This window comes from Heptranchias perlo, chromosome 7 (genome assembly GCF_035084215.1).
Source record: "Heptranchias perlo isolate sHepPer1 chromosome 7, sHepPer1.hap1, whole genome shotgun sequence".
NCBI classification, from domain to species: Eukaryota; Metazoa; Chordata; class Chondrichthyes; order Hexanchiformes; family Hexanchidae; genus Heptranchias; species Heptranchias perlo.
The window spans coordinates 26372964-26388993 of record NC_090331.1 but is presented as its reverse complement, the minus strand read 5'-3'; the positions used below and the strand labels follow the sequence as shown (position 1 = coordinate 26388993).

At 45.0% G+C, this 16030-nt stretch overlaps 1 protein-coding gene across 1 annotated transcript in view; it reads left to right on the top strand.

Annotated features, from left to right (window-relative positions):
• Positions 1-286: 286 nt before the first annotated feature.
• Positions 287-16030, top strand: part of kynu (kynureninase) — a 176738-nt gene continuing 160994 nt past the window's right edge. The window contains exon 1 of the mRNA XM_067987195.1: positions 287-347. The gene's annotated coding sequence lies outside the window, so the exon portion shown is untranslated. The remainder of the gene's footprint in view (positions 348-16030) is intronic.

Here is a 16030-nt window from a genome sequence, read left to right as displayed (position 1 = left end):
GGATCCGTCACAGGACTACACACAAATTTACAAAGCCGAACCATTCTAAAAATCTAATCCGTTGGGGTTGAATTGTTTGCAGACCTTTCCACCTGTAATCTTTCAGACACAAGCTCTTTCCTAGCCAGCTCTTTCTATTGAAAAAAAATAATCTTTTTGGACTTTTCCAGCTTCAACTGATATTTAAAATTCCACTGGCAATGGATTGATTGATTTTGTAAATAGAGCGGTCGGGGCGTACGCGACAGTATTCAACTGGGGATTGGCTGTACTAAACTGTGATCTGTATGATTGACAATGCCAGCTAATGCTAAGTTCCGGAAGGTTGAGGACTGCACGTTTCACAAGTGAGTGTCTCATTTCTCACCCTTCAGTGCTAGATGTCTATGGACTTGGTTTATGTTGTTGGGGGTAAATTGTGTTGTGGACGGACAACTTTTTTTTTCTTAGTGGAGAGCGGTAACACGTTTTGGGAAGTTAGAAGTTAATCCCGATTTCAGTATTGCAAGGGCCCGCGGTAAAGGGTTTGAAGGGATTCCTGAGTTGCGTGTTCCCTGTTTTATATTCCTATTGGGAATAGGGCCGATTGGGCCACAGCTGTGTTTTATATTGTGAAAGTGTTGAGACATCCACTTGTAAAAACTTTTATATTTTACACTCGTGAAATAGTTTCATACCACCTGGATAGGCAAAATAAGAAATCTGAGAACGCACTCCTTTGAGTTAACTGTTGCCATACATTGCAGTTATCAATATGGAGTGGACGAAATGGTCAGCGAGATTTCGGAACCATTTAAACATTTCTTCATGTTTATTTTTTCAGATTGGGAAATAACAAAGTAGGTCGCATTTTCAAGCCACAATGAGTCGTTTCTAAAGCTGGAGATTTTCAACATCTGCAGTATTTTGCTTTTTGTTGTATTTTCTTGTTTTCTTTCATTTGTTTAAAATGTGTAGCATTTATGATTGTTGAATTGTAACTTAGAAATAGGGTGGAGGGAGCAGGAGGTAGGTCTCATGGTCAAGGTGAGCTCGGCGAGGGCATGAGGGGAGATAGGAGAGAAACTAGAGAAAGATACAAGTTCAGGCAGGGCTAGGGCACTGGGGAACAGTAGGGGATGTTTGGGCGAGGGGAAAGAAGGGAAGCGGCAGAGGCAGCTGAACGGATGGTCTTAATCTTAGTGATAAAGTCGTCCATGAGCTCCTCACATTTGTTGTTGGAGGTGAGGGTGGAGGAGACAGGGGAAAGGGGTTTAAGAAGACGGTTTGTAGTGAAGAGAAGCCGGGGGTTATCTTTGCATTCCAGGATGATCCTGGAATAGTGAGCAGTTTTGGCAGAGGAGAGCAGGACCCGATAATGCTTTATGTGGTCCAGCCAGATCTGGCGATGAATGGCTAAACCTGTTGTCCGCCATAAACGTTCAAGTCTGCGTCCTTTGGAACTAAGGGAGCGGAGATGAGGGCTGTATCATGGAGAACAACCAGGGTGAGAGAGAGTAATTATTTTAATGGGGACAAGATTGAGTTTTTTGATGAGGCAACAGAAAGGGTTGAGGAGGGCAATGCGGTTGATGTAGTGTATATAGACTTCCAAAAGGCGTTTGATAAAGTGCCACATAATAGGCTTGTCATCACAGTTGAAGCCCATGGAATAAAAGGGGCAGTGGCAGTATGGATACGAAATTGGCTAAGTAACAGGAAACGGAAAGCAGTGGTGAATGGTTGATTTTCAGACTGGAGGGAGGTATACAGTGATATTCCCCAAGGGACAGTACGAGGACCACTGCTTTTCTTGATATATATTAATGACTTGGACATGGGTGTACAGGGCACAATTTCAAAATCTGCAGATGACACAAAACTTGGAAGTGTAGTGAACAGTGAGGAGGATTGTGATGGACTTCAAGAGGACATAGTCAGGCAGGTGGAATGGGCGGACAGGTAGCAGATGAAATTTAACGCTGAGAAGTGCCAAGTGATACATTTTGATAGGAAGAATGAGGAGAGACAATATAAATTAAAGGGTTCAATTCTAAAAGGGGTGCAGGAACAGAGAGATCTGGGGGTATATGTGCACAAATCATTGAAGGTGGCAGGGCAGGTTGAGAAAGCGGTTAACAAAGCATACGGGATCCTGGGCTTTATAAATAGAGGCACAGAGTACAAAATCAAGGAAGTTATGATGAACCTTTATGAAACACTGGGGTTGTTTGCCTTAAAGCAGAGAAGGTTGAGAGGAGATTTGATCGAGGTATTCAATATCATGAAGGGTCTAGACAGAGTAGATAGAGAGAAACTATTCCCATTGGCAGAAGGGTTAAGAGCCAGAGGACATAGATTTAAGGTGATTGGCAAAAGACCAAAGGTGACATGAGGAAAAACTTTTTTACACAGCGAGTGGTTATGATCTGGAATGCACTGCTCGAGGGGGTGGTGGCGGTAGATTCATTCGTGGCTTTCAAAAGGGAATTGGCTAAGTCCTTGAAAGGAAAAGATTTGCAGGGCTACGGGGAAAGGGCGGGAGAGTGGGACTAGCTGAATTGCTCTTGCAAGGAGCTGGCACAGACTCGATGGGACGAATGGCCTCCTTCCTAACTGCTGTAACTACTCTATGATTCTATAATTCTAAGAGCATCAAAGGTGGAGATTGGTAGCTGCACAAATGTCATGGTGAATGGAGAACTATAGGCTAGACTGTTGGGAATTTGAAAGTGCTGTTGTAAGTGACTTGGGAGAGTTTTTTCCAGGGGCGAACACAGAAGGAAGTGGGGTTGGGATAGGAAGGGGGATGTGGGTGGAGAGGGATATAAGGAAGTGATCAGAGATGGCTTTATCCGTGATTGACACGATGGGAGCAGAGAGGCCACGTGAGATGGCAAGGCTGAGGGGGTGGCCATGAATATGGGTAGGGGAGTTTAATTGAAGGCAGAGATTAAGGGAGGACTGGAGGGCAATCAGAGGAGAGAGGGCATGATAAGTTGAGATGGAGGTTGAAATCATTGAGGATGAGAAGTCGTTCGTTGCAGAGACTGTGGGAGGAAAACAATGAAGATATTTTGGTGATAAACTTGGCTTGGTACTTGGGTGGGCAGTAGAGAACGAGAATTTTAAGGGAGAGGTGAGAGGGGTGGAACAAGGTGAGATGCTCAAAGGAGGAGAAGGTACCAGAGGTGTAGGGGGACAGACCAAGGTGTGATTTGGTGATAAGGTCCACACAGTCACTGCGGCGATCTGGGAATGGCAAGCGGTGGAAGATATAGCCAGGCGGGGAGGTTTTATTAAGGGGGTATCTTCGCCCATCAGCCACGTTTCTGTGAAGGCCATGAGGCTGATGCAACATCCACAATAAGGTCATGGATGGCAACGGTCTTATTCACAAGTGAACGGATATTCTGGAGGGAGATGCGGAGAGGGGTGGTGATAGCTGATCCGCAGGTAGAGTCCACAGGGTCAATGCTGGGTCGGGTGAGTGGGGCAGGAAAAAGATAGGCAAGATTAGCCCCTATTGGGTGAATTGGGCGGGAAGGTTGGTGAGAGTAGAAGGGGCAGTTGGGGTTGCTACTTGTAAGGAGGCAGTGACGAGTGCCTCGACGGGCTCTTCGGAGGATGCCAAGAGAGGCACAGAGGGAAGCTGTAGCCTTATCTAAGAGGAGTTAAGCCTGGGACAGCAGCAGGAGAGTAGGAAGGTGGAGGAGTGCTGAAGGGTTGGGGTAGGGATTTGGGGGGGCAGAGTACTCGAGAGGGGAGAAATGAAAGGCAGCGTAACGACAGGAGCGAGGGGCCTTGTCAGGGTAAAGAGAAAAGAAGAAAAAAGGGGAAATAGAAGCGATGGGCTCGGGTGCGGAGCTGCAAGGTTGGTTTAGTGAGGGCGCATTTCATTCAACAAGAATGGGTGAGAGTGACGTCATTGTAAATTAAGTCACCAGCGGAGCCGTAGCTTTTTAGCATGCGTTGAGAGTGATGTCATCGGGTGGCCTGGCGCATGCGCAGAAAGATGAGGTCGTGCGGCGATTGAAAACCGGAAGTACCCACACTGTCACTCATCACTCCTGTCAAACTAAACACTGTGGGAGAGAGTTGCGGGGACTGATGGGGCATTGTGTGCGGGCTATGGATTGTTTTCAGGTTTATTGGGTAGAAAGTGGGGGCGGTTTGGGAGGGGGGGTCACCTTTTACATTACAAAGTTAATAGTGACACTGCATTCGATGACGCCACTTGTCGCACATGTGCAGGGCTTTCCGAGAAATCAACTCTCAGCCGTTCATGCTCAAGTGTGTGATCCAGATCTAACGAGGGGGAGGAGGAGAACGTGATCCATCTGGACCATGTTCTCCCTCTTACCCCGCCTTAGACCTGGATCACATTCTCTCCTCTTTCCCCCCCCCCCCCCCCCCCCCCCGTGCTCTGCTTCCTCCGGGCTCCCCCGTTCCCTCCGTTGCTTCTGCTCTCCCCTTCTTGCACTGCTTCTGCTCCTCCTCCTCCCCCTGCTTCTCCCCTTCTGCCCTTCTTCTGCTTCCCCCCACTTCTCCCCTTCTTCTGCTCTCCCCCCTTCCCCCCTGCTCCTTCCATTCCCCTCTGCTTCTGCTTCCCTCACGGTTTCATAGAAACAACGAAAATAGGAGCAGGAGCAGGCCATTCGGCCTTTCGCGCTTGCTCCGCCATTCAATATGATATGGCTGATCCTCTATTTCAATACCATATTCCCGCTCTCTCCCCATACCCCTTGATGCCTTCTGTGTCTAGAAATCTATCCATCTGCTTCTTAAATATATTCAGTGACTTGGCCTCCACAGCCTTCTATGGTAGAGAATTCCACAGGTTCACCACCCTCCGAGTGAAGAAATTTCTCCTCATCTCAGTTCTAAATGTCCTACCCCGTATCCTGAGACTGTGACTCCTTCTCCCCTTCCCCTGTGTTTCTGCTTCGCCCGCTTCTTCTCCCCTTCCCCTGCTTCTGCTTCCCCTTCTCACCTGCTTCTTCCCTTCCCCCCAGCTTCCCCTTCCTGCGTTGTTTCTGCTCCTCCTCTTTCCCCCTTCTCCCCTTCCAGTGCTGTTTCTGCTTCCCCCCTTCTCCCTTTCTGCTCCGCTTCGCCCTGCTTCTCCCCATCGTCTGGGCTCTGCTCTCCTCCCCTCTTATGGCTACCTGCATCGGCTGCATTTTTGGTGCTCGGCCACAGGTCCCCGCTTTCAGTGAACAGCAGCGAGGGCAGTTGGTGACCTACAATGCGCATGTGCGGCCCAACATGCTCTGGGCCCGAGTGCGCATGTGCTGGTCCCTGATGCTAGTCATAGCTTGTTTCTTTTTACTTTGCTTGATTATTTTTCGTGATTGCTTTAGGTAGGAATTTTCCAGAGGTTTTTTTATCCCTGACATTAGCCATTTTTTTTCTTTTTTCACCTCCCCAACTAGCGGTTGACGAGGTTGTTGCACGAGGGAGGTGGGGGTGAGCCTTCTTGAACTGCTGCAGCCCATGTGGTGAAGCCACACTGCTGTTAAGTGGAAAGTTTAAGGATTTTGACCTGGCAACGGGGAAGGAACAGCGATATATGTCCAAGTCAGAGTGGTGTGTGACTGGAGGGGAACTTGGAAGTGATGGTGTTCCCATACACCTGCTGCCCTTGTCCTTCTAGGTGGTGGAGGTCGCGGGTTTGGGAGGTGCTGCCGACGTAGCCTTGGCGACTTGCTGTCGTGCATCCTGTAGATAGTACGCACTGCAGCCACAGTGTGCCGGTGGTGGAGGGAGTGGATATTTAAGCTGGTGGAGGGGCTGCCGATCAAGTGGACTGCTTTCTCCTGGACGGTGTCGAGCTTCTTGAGTGCTGCAGCTGCACCCATCCAGGCAAGTGTTTTGTATCCATAACAAAGTGTGAAATGTTGAAGAGTATTCCATCACACTCCTGACTCGTGCCTTGGAGGTGATGGCCTACATTTGGTCTTCCTCATTTATGCTGTTTGTTTTAATAGAGTGCTCTCTGATGTGATGCAAAATCAGAATTCAGAGTGGATATGTCTGTGCTCATGCTTGCTGTAGGTATAATTAGGGGTGGAGTAATGCATGGGCCTTTGGGGCCCATGTCCAGGGACCCCAGCCAAATACGGGGCCCCTGATAAAGCTCACTATGATGCAGAAAAACTGCATACAACTGCTGGATCATTTCATTTAATAGCAGTGTATTGTAATATGATTTATTGAATTATTAATGCAGGGTGTAAACATTCCGCGGACCTAATTCTTCATGCATTTTACTGTGCATTTGCGTTTTAATGGATTGGGAGGGGATTGTGCAGAGGGCCCGATTTTCTTTGAAGAAAACTGGGCGAAGTGTAAAACAGTTGGCTAATTTGCTGTTGCCTGTTTTTTGCCTGGCGATAAAAGTTAAAATGACTCCCTCTGTTATTTCAAACCACTGTTTAAAATCCTCCCACCCCATCAGTTGTGGCATGATTTTTTTTTAATCGTATCTACCTTGCGTGTGTCTGTGATGCTTCAGACTTCAACATGTCAGACTTTGTTACGGATGTAAAAGAAAGCATTAATGAAAGAGAAGGAAAGCTAGTCATCTGCTGCAGACTCTTCTGACGCTGGGGAGGAGCCAGAGATTTACAAGCAGTGACTATCGACAGAGAAACAATTACCCTGTGTTTAACCTCAGGATGTGACTGACAGCAATTAGATTCATATCCATTGAACCATGTGGTTTTAAAGTGGAAAGTAAGATGCATTTGACCTACCTTAGCAGAAAAGTAACGAATTATGTATCACATGGTGGAATGCTCCTGCCCTTATAAAACAGTGTATCCTCTGACTTATCTCGACCGATGCTGCAGAAGAGCTGCTTTTATTTTTTTTAAATCTTACCATTTCCTATAATAATGATGGTGAGATGTACATTCTAATGGCAAAAACTAAACAGCACTGTGCAGCAATAGGGAAGATGAAAGCTTGCTTCATAGTTTCCAATCATCTGCACTCTTCATGTAATTCAGAGTAAACCCTTGTTTTATATTGTTGTATAATATTTTTGTTCTCTGCTGGCTCAACTTCTAGAATGAAATTGTTTGTTCGTTATTTCACATAAAACAGTTGCAACCCTTAATATAAATTATAGGCGCTGCTAAGCTTTTACACTTGCAATTTATAATTAAACTGTAGTACGCCTTGCTTTAAAATTAGTTTAGTCATTAGATTATTTCATTATGGATCAATAGTTTCCTCTGAAGGAAAAGAAATTCTTCATTAGGGCAAGCAGCCAAGGGTGATCTGACCATAATCATTCATGGGCAGAGATGTCATGGTTTTTGACATTGATATGTGAACTCTCCAGAATATCACAACTTCAATCGGTTGCTAGCAGCTGAAATGACAGAAGTGATAGAAAAGGCCAATCCTACTTTCCCCTAATGTGGGCCACTGCCACCATTATGGATCAGATGTGCAATCATGATGTCAAAAAAATAACTCAGTTGAATTTGAATGAAAGGGAGTTGGCTCTTTCTCAGGGGCACACATAATTTTAGTGCAGTATAATTCTTTAAGGCCTGGAGCAAAGATAAATTTGAAAAAACCATTTGCTGCTGAAACCCTCATCCATGCTTCATGTCACCTCCAGACTTGACTATTCAAATGCTGTCCTGGCTGGCAACTGGCTTCGTCTCCACGCTCCATAAACTTCAGCTCATCCAAAACTCTGCTGCCTGTAATCTATCCACTCACCCAACACCCCTGTCCTTACTGACCTACTACATTGGTTCCTGATCCCTCAATTCATCAAATTTAAAATTCTCATCCTTGTGTTTAAATCCCTTCATGTCCTTACCCCTCCCTGTCTCTGTAAACTTCTCCAGCTATACAACCCTTTGTGAGCTCTGCATTCCTTCAACTCAGAGTTCTTCTGCATCCCCAATTCCCTTGGTGGCCGTGCCTTCAGCCACCTAGGCCCTAAGTTCTGGAATTCCCTCTCTACATCATATCTGATTGTTACTCTCTGAAGCATCTTGGAATTTTTTCTATGTTAAAGGCACAACATAAATGTAAGTTGTTCTTGTTGATGAAAAAATACGACGTGATGCAATGACTGTAATACTTTGAGAAAGCACATGAAGCTGAAACTAATTATGATGACCCTTGCCCAGCCATCTCCTACAGTTTGCTTCATGTTGCCCTCTCCTGCAGGCAGTCCTTTGCATCCGCCGATTAAGTTTAACACCTCTTCTTCCCATGGACGTGGGGGTTTCAGTGATAGTGGTCCTCTCCTTGTTGTCATTTTGTGGCAACGACTGTATGGCATTTTTGCCTTTGGCGGGAAAGAAGACAATGTTACAGGCCTGTGAATGTCATGGCGACTTCCTCCAAATAAGGTCATGTGTGCAATGATGATGAGAGGCGATGGTGCATTGTTCCCTTCAATGAAGTATCCTTGAAAACTAACAGAAGCCCTTGTGGCAAGCAAAGTGAGTTGATGGAGTGGTTTTGAAGTGTAGAATTATTATTAATTTGACCCTATGTTTAGGGAAGTAACCCTATTACTAGTTCTAGAAAACAAAAATATAATAAAGAGTAGTCAACATGGATTTCAGAAGGGAAAGTCATACTTGTCCAACTTTATTGAATTCTTTGAAGACGTAACAGAAAGAGTAGACAAGGGTAATGTAGTAGATGTAATATATTTGAATTTTCAAAAGGCCTTCGATAAGGTTCCATATTGTAGACTCATCACTAAGGTCAGGGGACAGGTAGCAGAATGGATAGCAAGCCGACTACAAAACAAAAAACAGAGAGTATGGGTCAAGGGTAGCTATTCAGACTGACAAAGAGTGGGCAGTGGTATTCCACAGTGCTGGGACCACTGTTGTTCACAATTTACATTGACAATTTGGACTCAGGAATCGGAAGTACAATTTTAAAAATTTGAGGACGATACCAAATTGGGGGGTGTGGTTAATACAAAGGAAGAATGGTTTGAAATGCAAGAAGACATTAATAAACTTGCAGGATGGGCGTGTAATTGGCAAATGAATTTCAATATAGACAAGTGTGAGGTGGTGCATTTTGGTAGGAAGAATAAGGAGGCCACATATTGCTTGGATAATGAGAGTTTAAATGGGGTAGAGGAGCAGAGGAATCTGGGGGTACAGACATACAAATCACTAAAAGTAGCGACGGAGATTAATAAGGCCATAAAAAAAGGCAAACCAAGCATTACGGTTCATTTCTAGAGGGATAGATTTGAAGAGCAGAGAAGTTATGTTAAACTTGTATTGGATCTTGGTTAGACCACACTTGGAGTACTGTGCACAGTTCTGGTCTCCATATTATAGAAAGGATATAGTGGCATGGATAAGGTGCAAAAAAGATTCACAAGGATGATACCAGAATTGAAAGGATGTATTTATCAGGAAAGGCCGAACAGGCTCTAGGCTGAGGAGTGACCTGATTGATGTCTTTAAGATAATGAAAGGGTTTGATAGGGTAGACGTAGAGAAAATGTTTCCACTTGTGAGGGAATCCAAAACTAAAGGCCATAAATATAAAATAATCACTAATAAATCTAATAGGGAATTCAGGAGGAACATCTTTACCCAAAGAGTGGTAAGAATGTGGAGCGAGCTACCACAGGGAGCAGTTGAGGCAAATAGCATAGATGCATTTAAAGGGAAGCTAGTTCGCACACGAGGGATAAAGGAATAGAAAGATATGCTGATAGGGTCAGATGAAGTCGGGAGCGAGGAGGCTCATGTGGAGCATAAATGCCAGCATAGACCAGTTGGGCCGAATGGCCTGTTTCCGTGCTGTAGACTCGATGTAACCCGATGTAACCTTGAGCGGAGACAACACCACAGAAACTGGTAGTAAGATTACTACGCACTTCATTCCATAAGTTGAGAGTATTATTTAGAGCAGTTGCTTAAGCAACAGCTCTAAATAATACTCGCAACTTATGGAACATGATTCAAAACACGGATTGACCAGGCCGTTGTTCTGGGGAGGGCCAGGAGTGTCTGCCGAAGCTATTCTTCCTTGTCTTCTTCATGTTGCCTCTCCTCCTGATAGCACAGTTCATTCTCTTTCTATACAATTTTGAGGTTTTGTCTTCTGGTTTCCGGCACCCATAAAAGGGGCCTCTCTATCACCGTTAGCTTTTTTGCAGTGTTCAAAGTTGAGATTTTCCTGTTCTGTGTCTGTGTTCTGTTGTTTTCCTTAGCAGTAGACAAAAGTCTGTGGTTTGTTGCTGTTACAGTATACCTCTTCGTGTTTTCTGTCTTTTTTAGCAGTAGATAAAAGTTTGTTGTTTGTGGTTAACTTAGGCTGGGTTTTCCATTGTGCAAAAATTGTCCCAAAACAATCCTGTACTGTACAGAAGGTGCTTGCATGTTTGGAGAGGTTGTCCTTTATCGTAGGTGGTTTTCTTGACATCCAAGTGCTGAGAGGGAACAAATATGACAGGTAAGGAGGTGAGTGATAGAGGAAAGTGCATTGACACCAGTACCATGAATTATCTTTGTGAAGTCATTGAACCCCTTTCTGCACTGTAGCAGTTCTTGGGTGGTGGAGGTTGCACTAACAGCCTCTGGCACCCCCTCTAGAAGCTTGCACCGCTCTCGTATGGGGTCTCCTGCCCTGCCTTCTGCCAGCATCAGAAAATCTGTGGCCCTTCCAGCTGTTGTCACCCTCGCGGCTGCTGTTTCTTCTGCCATCTTGTAAAATGTGATGTTGCCGTTTAACTGGCTGCACCAGAACTGTTTTACCCTCCTTCCCAGACATGGTAAGCCAATGAAGGATGGTTTTCTGGCCTCCAACCCAATGGACATAGCTAATTAGGGTTTCAGAAGGAAATAGCAGCGGACTCGTGGCAGTTTTACCTTGAAGGGCATTAGGACCAATCCGCCGCAAACCCACCAACCAGAGGAGAATCCAGGCACGAGTGTCAATTACAGAAACTGAATTCTGAAGGTTGACACTGAATGGAACCTAGTGAGAGTCTACAACATGTACTCTAGTCCAAAATGTCTCACAATAAAAACTGTTAATCATTCAAAGACACAGCATTCCGTACATAGAATCACTCAATCTGTTCACACTTTGTCTAGCCCTTGTGTAGCCGTTAATGCTTTGACCAAATATAATTAGATCAATACCTAGAAGCTGCATCCTTGCTTATTTACAGATCAAAGAGCCTTCCTGCATTCTCATACAGTTTGGGGATGATTTTGAACTGCGGCGGACAATTGAAAAATCAGAGGGCATCTCAGCTCCCCTATTGATGATGCCCAAGGCCATCCTGGTGCAATTTTTAAACATTTCTGTAAATGGACGAGCAGCTGGCCACCTAAAATAGGTGGGATGCTGCTTAGATATGCAAATTGGTGTCCTCTGTTGGTTACACAATCTTAATTGCAATATTGAGGAACAAATGGGTGGAGTGTGCATCGTGTGTGCTCCATCTAGTTGTACCAGGCATCGAGTAGCCTAACCAATGGACCTTAAAGGGGTTCCTAGAGGCCGCTCAAAAAAACAGGCCAGAAATTTTAAATTTTTTTTTGGTGGGGCCAGCAGGAGCAGGACTGCCCCTCCCAGGCCCACAAAAAAATTCCGGCCTGCTGCCGACCCCTTTGAGGCCCCCCTACCCCCTGGGATCAGTCTCCCTCCTCCCTGACCAGACCTACTGGCCGGCTCAATGTCAGAGCCGGCTGATTTCCCCATCTCCCACGACCGTTGAGCTGCAGTTGGCCACTTCCCTGACTTTGCGTCCATTTTAGGTGGTAGCTGAAGATCGGCCCTTGTCTCTCATGGATGCTGTGTTTATTCTTGGGATAGTTTTGCGTATTGGACAAAATAAACCACTTAAACATGCAGCTGGTGAAAAGCCAATTTTTAAAAAAGGTCTAACAAGAAACTTTCCCTATTTAGTGTTTGACAAAGCTCTGCTTTCATCACATGCTTAGTATTTGGCTTCTTTATTGACGAGAATAAAGGTGGTTGTTACTGGCAACACATTTATTTTATATAAGAAGGGAAAACCATATGTTTCTCGAAGACTTCAGGGTTCCAGCTCTGAGTACCATAGCTGGCTTGAATGTGAAGTCGTAAAAGCCTTCATTTGAAGAATGAATACTGTACCTAAAAGGGAGAAGCAACATTTTGGTTTGTAACCAAATGGAAGGGCTAATGCTTTAAAGGTCTGTTTCCTAAAATGGGACCACGCTGAAATTTTTTAGAATGGGGTTAGTCTTTCTACCTTATTGACGACTGAGAAAAATTATGCCAGTTCTGCATTTTTAATGATTCTGTAATTATTGGCAACCTTTGCTTCCTTGAATTGTTTAACTGCTGAGCTGTGAGAAATACCTTTGGACTCCAGTGATGTATGAAAGATATTGGAAAGTAAGCAGATGCTGGATTCTTTTTTGTGACCCCCTAGAGCTATTACTGTGATCATAGTGCAATTTTCTTGAACTGTAGTGTGCAGTCCATGAAGTTTTGTGGAGCTGAATTGCAACTGAAGGTCTTTTTTTAACTGTAAATCTCCAATTCAATTTGACTGATGGTTATATCACTGAGGATGTGATCTTGACCTCCGTAAACTATATTAAAATGTTATAATTTATTTTGCTTTTAACATCAGATGGTGCAAGCTTCCGTGTACTTGACACACAACTGGCTTAGCCATTCATCTCCAAATCTAGTTCAATCGCATCAAGCTCCATTTGGCATTGCCCTTGTTTGCCAAAATGACCTACTAATTTGGGACATCTAGAAAGGCAAAGGTATCCTCAGGCTCCTATTCTCCATTACCTTCTATCTCCTTAAATCCTTCGTCCTTTCCCCTCGACCCTCACCTCTAATGCTAATTGCAAGGTGTTCATGGATTTCTTTATCATCGGGATGGAGATCATCCATTAAGCTGCCTTTGATACTTTCCCCCTTCCCCTTGCCCATTAAACCAAATATCTCCCCAGTTCCCCACCTACCGTAGCTCTGAATCCATGTCTTTCTGCCTCTCTCTAGTTTATACCCTACCTCTTCCTCCATGGCCTCTCCAAGCTTAGGTCTCTCCACTCGCCACTTGCTCCCTCGACCCTATTCCCAAAGGAGGGTAAATGGAATTGAGGTACATATCAGCCATGATCTGATTGAATGGCGGAACAGACTCGAGGGGCTGAATGATCTACTCCTGTTCCTATGTTCCAGAGCGGGACACTTCCTAGTGTGTCTACTCCTGGGCCTGCCAAATTCTTCCATGCACAAGTCTAGGTTGCATGAAATTGCCAGGAAGGGTTCCAGTAACTGCTTCCCTATGTTTCAGGCCCAGGCTCATACTTGGGTGATTCTGGAACACCAAAATGCAATGTCCACTAGCTCACTGGTGGCCTCCATGACCAGTGGGCACTGTATGGTAACTTTGTTTTGATATCCCCTGATTGTATCATTTGACTTTAACTTTTTTTTGTCACTGACAAGTTTGGTGTGCCAAACTCTCTCTCAATTTTTAGAGGTCCTCTTTAAGCCTATCTTAAAATAGGCATCTGGATTCATTTAAGAAACATTTAAAAAGCAGTTGAATGCTGTGATGGGAGCAGGATCTTTCTGGATGGGTGGGCTGAATGGTTTCCTCAACTTGTGATTATAGAAAATATCTTTCCTCCGCCTTACTTCCCACAGTGCATTTGTAGTTCTTGCTGATGCTGCACTCGGGAGGTTTTTCCATTGTTGAATCTCCAATGACTAGAACCTTGAACAGCTAGTGAAGGTCAATGGAAATAGAAATCAGGAGAGATGTAAAATGGATTGCCGACTCGCTATCACCCGTTCAACACTATTTCACAAAGTCAAGATCTACTCTCTTGTCCTTATGAATGATGTGATGTGGTTAAGTTAATCTCCCTCCTTTTCTGGGATGCAAGAGCGTTGAATCAATGAGCCCCCTTTTAGCAATGGGGTTATCCATTCCACTTGGGCTTTCGGTTCAGGCTGAACCTACCTTATGAGTGACAATATCTCAGCTAGCTTCACTCTCACTTTTCTTGGTCACAGACACATGTACAGTTGGTGAAATACTTATCCTTGACTGACATAGCCTTATAATATAACTTTTTCCTTTTTGCCTTGATATATTTTGTACTTGTAAAAATCTTTCCATTACATCGAGTTGTATTGAAATTACAGCAATGAACAGGCCATTTGGCCAACTGGTCTATGCCGACGTTTATGCTCCGCACAAACCTCCTCCCTCCCTACTTCTTCTGACCCTATCAGCATACCCTTTTATTCCTTCTTCATGTGCTTCCCTTTAAATATATCTAAGCTATTTGCTTCAACTACTCCTTGTGGTAGCGTGTTCCACATTCTTACCACTCTCTGGGTAAAGAAGTTTCTCCTGAATTCCCTATTGGATTTATTAGCGACTATTTTATATTTATGACCTCTAGTTTTGGACTCCCCAACAAGTGAGGGATGAGGAGAAATTTCTTCACTCAGAGGGTGGTGAACTAGTGGAATTCTCCACCACAGAAGGCTGTGGAGGCCAAGTCACTGAATATATTTAAGAAAGAGCTAGATAAATTCCTACACACAAAAGGCATCAAGAGGTATGGGGAGAGAGCGGGAATATGGTATTGAGCTAGAGGATCAGCCATGATCATATTGAACGGCGGAGCAGGTTCGAAGGGCTGAATGGCCTACTCCTGCTCCTATTTTCTTTGTTTCTATGTTTTAACTACTCCTTGTGGTTGCGCGTTCCACATTCTTACCACTGTTTAGGTAAAGAAGTTTCTCCTGAATTCCCTATTGGATTTATTAGCGACTATTTTATATTTATGACCTCTAGTTTTGGACTCCCCCACAAGTCAATCCTGTCATTATCTTAAAGAACTCTGTCAGGTCCCCTCAGCCTTCTCTTTTCTATAAAAAAGAACCCCAACCTGTTCAGCCTTTCCTGATAAGGATATCCTCTCAGCTCTGGTATCATCGTTGTGAATCTTTTGCGCACCTTCTCCATGCCTCTATATCCTTTCTATAATATGGAGACAAGTCCTGTGCACAGTACTCCAAGTGTGGTCTAACCAAGGTTCTATGCAAATTTAACATACTTCTCTGCTTTTCAATTCTATCCCCCTGGGGAGAGAGCAGGAATATGGTATTGAGATCGAGGATCAGCCATGATCATATTGAACGGCAGAGCCGATTCGCCTTTTTTATGGCCTTATTAAGCTGAATCGCTACTTTTAGTGATTTGTGTATCTGTACCCCTAGATCCCTTTGCTCCTCTATCCCATTTAGTCTCTTAGGCCCCTCTTAGCCTATTGGGCACGTGGGTAACCCGCCCAATAGAATCTGTCCGTTCCCCACATGATCGCGGGTAAATTGGAGCCACTTAACGTGGCTTCCGGGTTTGCCGTCCGAAAGCTGCGCAGCGGGCGGACTGCGCACCCGCATCACAGGCTGTCAGCTGGAGGAGCTCTATTTAAAGGGGCAGTCCTCCAATGGCTGACCCTGGAGCAAAATTCCAAACAGCACAATGGAGCAGCAGAGGGGAAAGGCTACTTCTAGATTTAGCGATAGCTCACTCCAGGTGCTACTGGATGGGGTGAGGAGGAGGAGGGATGTCTTCTACCCGGCAGACGGAAGGAAGTGGCCTGTCTCTGCCACCAAGAAGACCTGGCTCGAGGTGGCAGAGGAAGTCTCCCGCACCTGGATCCAGTGCAGGAAGCGCTTCAATGACCTAACTAGATCAGCCAAAGTGAGTACACTTACTCGTTCTCCTACATTCCGTCTTCCACATCACCGCCCCCATCCCCAACTCATTCTGCACTGCCAACACTACCCTTTCACATCACTCCTCAAACCCACTCAAACCTCATCCTCAACTTACCTGCACTCACACAGCACTTCCTCACCTCCCCATTACTCACCTCACCACTACCATTCAACCCAATCCTCATACAACGTCATGGCTCTGTCTCATACTCACCCTCTGATGCATCCCTTTCATGGTCAGCCGCACCCAAACCAAAGCATTGATCGGTTGGCC